Raw genomic sequence first — 7,836 nt, forward strand, 5'->3', positions numbered from 1 at the left:
GTCTATATCCCTCATCATTGTTTTCTGGATTTATTCCCCCGGCCTCATTTTATGTGTTTAAAAGGGAACAAAAGATGAAGTGTGTGACACTCTGGAACAATTTCTCTCACTCAAATATATCTATTTAGTGAAGTGAAATAAAGAGCAACTAAATAATAAGGGAGAAGCCACTGTCGCCCTTTTGACAGGAGAATAAACTCGCCCATGGCTGTTCATCCACAGAAAGTTTAAACATAATCTTCCTGCACGGGATCCTTCCGCGTGGAAAGCAAACGTGATATCGGCTCCACTGCGGAAACCGCTCTGACCAGAAGTACAGCAGAGGGCAGCTGACCAGTGAATGCCTTCTGTGCTGATCGGGAATGTGTTGGCTCACCTTAAACAACTTCTGTCCCTCACTGACAGCTGTCAATCCTTCTCCTCCGCTGCCCTTTACACAAACATGTCACTGATCCCCCACCCACCACCCCACATCCCCACATCCCCATCGTGTTATCTTCCATGTTAGCACAGTGGGGCCGCGGAGACACCTACTCCCTCCCCGCGGTTAGTGAACTCAGTCAGTCTGTAAAATTAAAGGGGAACAAGTGTCCCGCAAAGGGCAGGGGAAGGGAGAGAGTCTGTAACCTGGGTTTAATTGTTTGTCAAAGGCTACCCGTCCTGTTGTGTATTTCCAGCAGTTTCCTACTTTCACAGGTGGAGATACCGGGGCTGGACCATGTTCCTAAAATACAATGAGGTCGGGATAAAAGTTCCTCACATACTCAGGGCAAATTAAATGATTGAAGTTCTACAATGGATTAATTAATGATGTTTAAATCAATGAATCTTTTTTTCCACATGAGATGCATGTAACTCTTTCTTCTAAGGTTTTAATTTTGATGGAAGTGCAATTTCCCTAGCCGGAAATCGACCCAGGGCCGCGGTGGTGAGAGCGCCGAATCCTAATCACTGGACCACCAGGGAACGCTGCACTGCTGCATCGCTGCATCGTAATGCTTGGTGTCATTATTGTCCTTTTCAATCCACTTGTTTCACACCGAAACACATCGTAACCTTGATCTGAATTTAACGCCACGTCATTCTTTGAAATCACCTTTAAATGATTGGGCAAAACCACTCCATGTACCACAGAAAAACAGCTTCGATTCCAGGTCAGGGCGGTAACTTCTGTAACAACTTTTTTCAATTCAAAACCTTATAAAATTGAAGACATGCAGCTAATAAGAAAAAATAAGAATTAATTAAATCACAGTTAAATAACCGATAACCTTTTTCAGGATGAAATAAATATTAATATAGCTACTGAGGGACAGTAGTATCTTTAATCATTCATTTTCTCTTTACATGTGATGAATTTTTATCCCGATCTCATTTACATGCTGTATGAGAAATTGTAAGTGTTTATGACTCAGTTGTAAAACCATTGATTGTGTGTGTGTCTATTCTTGATAGGAGGAGCACTTGAGACCAAAGTTCCAGTTCGATATATGCATCAATAGAATCAATTTTCACCAGTTCCTTTAAACCCAATAACATAATTTATTTTGATTGGACTGGATGGAGGAACATGATCCATGTAAAAAATTTTTATCGTTTTACTTGTGCTGAATGCTCATAAAAGTATTGGAGTGGGAACTCACTGGATAACAGCAAAGCTTGCAATGTTTGCGGAATATATTCGTGCAGCCAAAATGCACAATGACAACCCGGAACTGTGCGGCACCGAATCCTCGGGGAAAAACATTAAAAGGCTTCGCCCGGAGATGGGTTTGGATTACCCACCTTTCAGTTACCAGCCGAATGCGCTTAACCATTGAAACACAGATACACACTGCAAGACATGCAAAACCAGGGTGTCAGTCAGAGCTTCAGATTGCTCCGACCGGGATCGAACTTATCCACTCTCAGTTGTACTTTTCCCAAGTAAAGTGTGGGACATTCATTGTGGATGTTTGGAAGCAGTCTGGTCCCGCACACTGCAGACACTTCCATGTCACCACCAACCAGCTCTCCCACAACCGGTGTGATCTACCTTCCAGCCTTCCGGTGCCTTGTCTGTGACGAAGTATGTTTCAAAAGCTTTGGAATATTTTGTTCCATGGTGTAATGGTGAGACCTCTTGATTTTAAATCTAGCGATCTGAGTTTAAATCTCGGTGAAACCTAAATTCTTGTTTCCCAGCTGATGAAAATTTGGGACAAACAAGTGAAAGACACCTGGTGCTGGTGGGCAGTTTTGTTGCCTTTTTCATTGATGCTTGATCTACAAGTCTAGTTGTCAAATTGTGTGCTCAACCGTCAGTTATCTGCTGCAAATCAGCGGAGGACAAATCACTTTGTTGTCTAATGCTGCCTTTGTCTGCACAATGTGTGCTGAGATTATCTGTGCAATATGCATTCCGCAGGATGAATAAAAGCAATGCTTTTTGAAATGCAGGCACTGCATGTTTTGCACTCGATAAATTGTTGCATTTTCTTTTCATTAATTTTACGTTAATGCATTGCAATGCCAACGCACTTTTTACGTGGCAAGATCGATAATTAGCAGAGCATAATGAAGACATCGCAAAGTTCCTGTTTAAAGAATGGACTCAGTCGAGAATATTTTGTGGATTTTATTTTTCTGAGGCTATTTTCCCTGTGCTGGGGTCAGCCTGCGCAGATATGTGAAAAAGCTGGTTTTGTTAAAACTCCAGAGACCGCATGGCAGTTCGCTCGGACAAAAGAGCTGTCAGTCATCCATTGACAAAAGAGCTGTCGGCCAGGAAGGGGGCCCACTGACAAAGCCACTCTAATTTGTAAAAGCACTTCTCACCTCCATCTCAGAAGGAGACACAGAACAATGAACCCATCAGCCTGGCCAGCCAAGGAGGAGCTGGGTCTTTCCCAACACAAAGGCACAGAGAGATGCCCAGACTAAGGGCCATCAGCCCAATGCATGGGTGGGATGGCCCATCACTGACTAAGTTCCCGTGCTTAGAAACAAAGGGGTTTTAAAGATTGGCAGGAAAGATAGGGGTAGCAAGACTCCCAGAAAGACAGGGTCCTTTCCACTTTATTTTTAGCTTGGAGCTTGGTGTGAAGCTTGGAGCTTGCAGCTTGCAGCTTGTGTCTAGAGAGAGCCCCCTCTCCCTCTCGCTCTCGCTCCACCGATCGATGTACCAGAGGAAGGGGCCGCTGTACTGCAGAAGAAGCCACCGAGACTGAAGACCAGGCAGTGACTTCCCACAGCTGAGCTGAGCAAGGAAACGGGCTGCGTGTGGTGGTGAACATGGTCGCGAGTGTCCCAAGCCAGTAACCAGATATCCCAGGCCAGCTGGGTAAGGGCTCAGGGTTTTCTCAGAAGTGAAGCTTTCCAGGGCTATTCTGGGGAGGGTAATTCATTGGTTGTGGTGGGGTTAGAATCCACCAGGGAATTACTGCGTGTTACTAGGTTCATTTCTGTACTGTATGTATATTGTTTGTAACCGGGATTTTATTCTCCACAGAGACAGTGATTTCGTTTAGCAGTGCATTTTTTAGACAGTGTATGTTAGACCAAATAAATATACTACGATTTATCACTGAAGCATCCCTTTCAGTGACTCATTTAAGTTACACTCTGATTAATAATTCCCGGATCTAGAACTTTCGTAAGGTGGGGGCGATTCAAACCGTCCGTCTGGCAATTGAGCGAGGATCACAAACACTTACAATATTTACTAAAGGATATACTTGCTTAGGAGGCAGTTCAGAGAAGGTTTACTGGGTTGACTCCGGAGATGAGCGGTCGACTTATGAGAAAAGGTTGAGTAGGTTGGGCCTCTACTCATTGGAATTCAGAAGAATGAGAGGTGATCTTATCGAAACGTATAAGATAATGAGGGAGCTTGATAAGGTGGATGCAGAGAGGATGGTTCCACTGATAGGGGAGACTAGAACTAGGGGGCATAATCTCAGAATAAGGGGCTGCCCATTTAAATCTGTGATGAGGAGGAATTTCTTCTCTCAGAGGGTTGTAAATCTGTCGAACTCACTGCATCAGAGAGCTGAGAAAGCCACGACATTTAATACATTTAAGACAGAGATAGCTTTTTAACTGATAAGGGAATAAGGCTTATGGGGAACGGGCAGGGATGTGGACTTGAGTCCATGATCGGATCAGCCATGATCATATTAAATGGTGGAGCAGGCTCGAGGGGCCATATGGCCTACTCCTGCTCCTAGTTCTTAAGTTCTTATGTTCAGAATAGCGACACACAAAAAAAATGCTTTGATCATGGTTGCACCTTATCTTCACGTTTGTCAAACAGTTGGCTCGTTGGTCTCGGGCTGTGATTTCCCTTCGAAGTTGTCAATTGAAATTTACGAGGGGTCCCAGAGGAGCCCTGATATTGCTCGCATATTTTGAAATTGCATCGAACTTTTGCAAATAAGGACTTGCATATCTGCAGCGCCTTTCAGGAACTCATGACGCCCCAAAGCGCTTTGCAGCCATTGAGTTATGTTTGAAGTGTTGTAGTTTGGGGAAAGATGTGCCCAGATCACCAAACATGTACCTCAACTCTTTGCAAAGATTTTGGTGCAAATAATCAGGGGTCTCAGGGACTTGGACTTTCTTTGAATAAGTTCTGCTTGTACCTGCATTCAAGCTTGAAACAGGAACTGGGCTTCCATCTAACGGGACGTTTGGGGTTGATGTGCGTTGCTTTCAATCTTTGAAATTTCACCAAGCAAAGAAACGGTGAATCCAACTGGCCCTGTAAGCATTTAGTTCCCGTTTAATCACAGGAATATCCGCAGTCAGGAGCTGAAAAGGAATTCAAACCTAATACCGGCTTCGGGACAATCAGAATACTTTGTCACAGACAAGGCACCGGAAGGCTGGAAGGTAGATCACACCGGTTGTGGGAGAGCTGGTTGGCGGTGACATGGAAGTGTCTGCAGTGTGCGGGACCAGACTGCTTCCACGCATCCACAATGAATGTCCCTCCATTTATTTGGGAAAAGTACAACTGAGAGTGGACAAGTTCCATCCCGGTCGGAGCAATCTGAAGCTTTAACTGACTGACACCCTGGTTTTGGATGTCTTGCACCTTATACTTCCATCAGTCTCTGTGGCGCAATGGGTTAGCGCGTTCGGCTGTTAACCGAAAGGTTGGTGGTTCAAGCCCACCCAGGGACGAAGTGTTTAACTGTTTTTCCCCGAGTATTCGGTGCCGCACAATCCCAGGTTGTCATTGTGCGTTTTGGCTGCACGAATCTATTCCGCAAATGTTGCCAGTAGTGCTGTTATCCAATTAGTTCCCACTCCAGTATTTTATGAGCATTCAGTTCAAGTAAAACGATAACAATTTTTTACATGGATCATGTTCCATCCAGCCCATTAGAAATAAATTATGTTATTGGGTTTAAAGAAACTGGTGGAAATTGATTCTATTGATATATATATAGAACTGGAACTTCGGTCACAAGTGCTCCTCCTATCAAGAATAGACACACACATAATCAATGGTTTTACAACTGAGTCATAAACACTTACAATTTTAAACCATTCTCATACAGCGTGTAAATGAGATAGGGATAAAACTTCATCACATGTAAAGAGAAAATGAATGATTGAAGATACCACTGTTCCTCAGTAATTATAGTATTATTTATTTCATTCTGAAGAAGGTTATCGGCTAATTAACGGTGATGAAAATAATTCTTACTTTTGCACGTTGGCTGCAGGTCGTCAATTTTATCAGGTTTTGAATTTAAAAATGGGTTACAATGCTGGTTGAATACATGAGCCCAAAGTCTTTTTGGGATCACAGGTTGAGTCTCTCTGGTGGTTTACGCTCTCTTGTAGAGCACCTGAGTTGGGGCTCCGGTTGTTGGGCGCAGGCCTGTGTGTCTGCTGTTTGCGGTGCCTCAGGCCTATCGGGACTGCCCACAGTGACTGGGCTCTCCTCCCTTTGGTTCCGGTGTTCGGTCACCTGTGCTGGAGTGAACTCTGTATCGTGTTCTTCCTCTGCTTCTTCTATGGGGTTGCTGAACCTCCTTTTTGTTTGATCCACATGTTTGCGGCAGATTTGTCCATTGGTTAGTTTAACTACCAGAATCCTATTGCCCTCTTTGGCAATCACAGTGCCTGTAAGCCATTTAGGCCCTTCAGTGTAGTTGTGGACAACAACAGGGTCGTTTACACCAATATATCGTGCCCCCGCATTCCTGTCATGGTAGTTAAATTGTGATTGGCGCCTGCTCTCAACAATTTCTTTCATGGTGTGGTGTATAAGGGATAACGGGATTTGAGCATCCTTATCATTAGCAGCCCTGCGAGTGGAACCCCTGTGAGCGAGTGTGGTCGGGATCTATTGGCCAACAGGAGGCGTGATAAGTGGCTTTGTAGGGAACCCCCTTGGATTCTGAGCATCCACTGTTTGATTATCTGCACTTTTCGTTCTGCCTGGCCGTTTGAGGCTGGCTTGAACGGTGCCTTTCTGACATGGTTAATTCCATTGCCTGCCATGAAGTCCTGGAATTCAGTGCTTGTGAAGCACAGGCCATTGTCGCTGACCAAGATGTCCGGTAGACCGTGGGCGGCGAACATTGCCCGTAGACTTTCTACCGTGGCAGAGGATGTGCTTGAATTAAAAATGTCACACTCGATCCATTTGGAGTGAGCGTCTACTACAACCAAAAACATTTTTCCGATGAAAGGACCTGTGTAGTCATCATGGATGCGTGACCAAGGCTTGGCGGTCCATGGCCAGGGGCTAAGGGGGGCTTCCCTTGGCGCATTGCACAGCTGGGCACACGTGTTGTACCTGCGAACACAAACTTCCAGATCTGCATCTGTCCCTGGCCACCAAACGTGTGACCTGGCAATTGCCTTCATCATGACAATGCCCGGATGCTCATTGTGGAGTTCTCTGATGAACACCTCTCTGCCCATCTGGCGCATGACTACGCGGTTTCCCCACAGTAGGCAATCGGCCTGAATCGAGAGTTCATCCCTGCCCCTGTGAAATGGTTTAAATTCCTCAGGGCATGCCCTGCACGTGGCTGCCCAGTCCCCATGCAGGACACATTTCTTGACTAGAGACAATAGCGGGTCTCTATTTGTCCAGACTTTAGTCTGACGGGCTGTCACGGGTGAGCCATCGCTTGCAAAAGCTTCAACAGCCATAACCATCTCAGCGGCATGCTCGGTAGCCCTCTCAGTGGTGGCTGGTGGGAGCCTGCTGAGTGCATCGGCGCATTTTTCAGTGCCCGGTCTGTGCCGAAGTGTGTAGTCACAGGTGGCTAACTTGAGTGCCCACCTCTGTATGCGGACCGATGCGTCTGCATTTATGGCCTTGTTGTCGGCCAAAAGGGACGTGAGGGGTTTGTGATCTGTCTCCAGCTCAAATTTCCTGCCAAACAGGTACTGGTGCATTTTCTTTACCGAATATACACATGCGAGCGCCTCCTTTTCTATCATCCCGTAGCCCCTTTCTGCCTGGGACAGACTTCTGGAGGCATAAGCTACCGGCTGTAACTGACCCTTGGCATTGACATGCTGCAACACACACCCGACAGCATAGGACGACGCATCGCATGTTAACACAAGTTTCTTACATGGGTCATATCGCGTTAACAGATTGTTGGAACATAACAAATTGTGTGCTCTATTAAAAGCCCTTTCCTGGCCGTCCCCTCAGACCCATTCGCGACCTTTGCTTAGGAGCACGTGTAGCGGCTCTAGCAGCGTGCTCAATTTGGGAAGAAAGTTACCAAATAGTTCGGGAGCCCCAGGAACAAACGCAGCTCCGTCGTGTTACGGGGTCTCGGTGCTCTCTGGATCGCTTCCGTCTTGGACGCAGTC

At 45.8% G+C, this 7,836-nt stretch overlaps 1 non-coding gene across 1 annotated transcript; it reads left to right on the plus strand.

Annotated features, from left to right (window-relative positions):
• The first annotated feature begins 5,092 nt into the window (after positions 1-5,092).
• trnan-guu (transfer RNA asparagine (anticodon GUU)) lies at positions 5,093-5,166 on the plus strand. Its single transcript has one exon. It is a non-coding gene; the product is annotated as a tRNA-Asn (tRNA).
• Positions 5,167-7,836: the final 2,670 nt, after the last annotated feature.

Source organism: Pristiophorus japonicus, unplaced genomic scaffold (assembly GCF_044704955.1).
Source record: "Pristiophorus japonicus isolate sPriJap1 unplaced genomic scaffold, sPriJap1.hap1 HAP1_SCAFFOLD_252, whole genome shotgun sequence".
Lineage (NCBI taxonomy): Eukaryota > Metazoa > Chordata > Chondrichthyes > Pristiophoridae > Pristiophorus > Pristiophorus japonicus.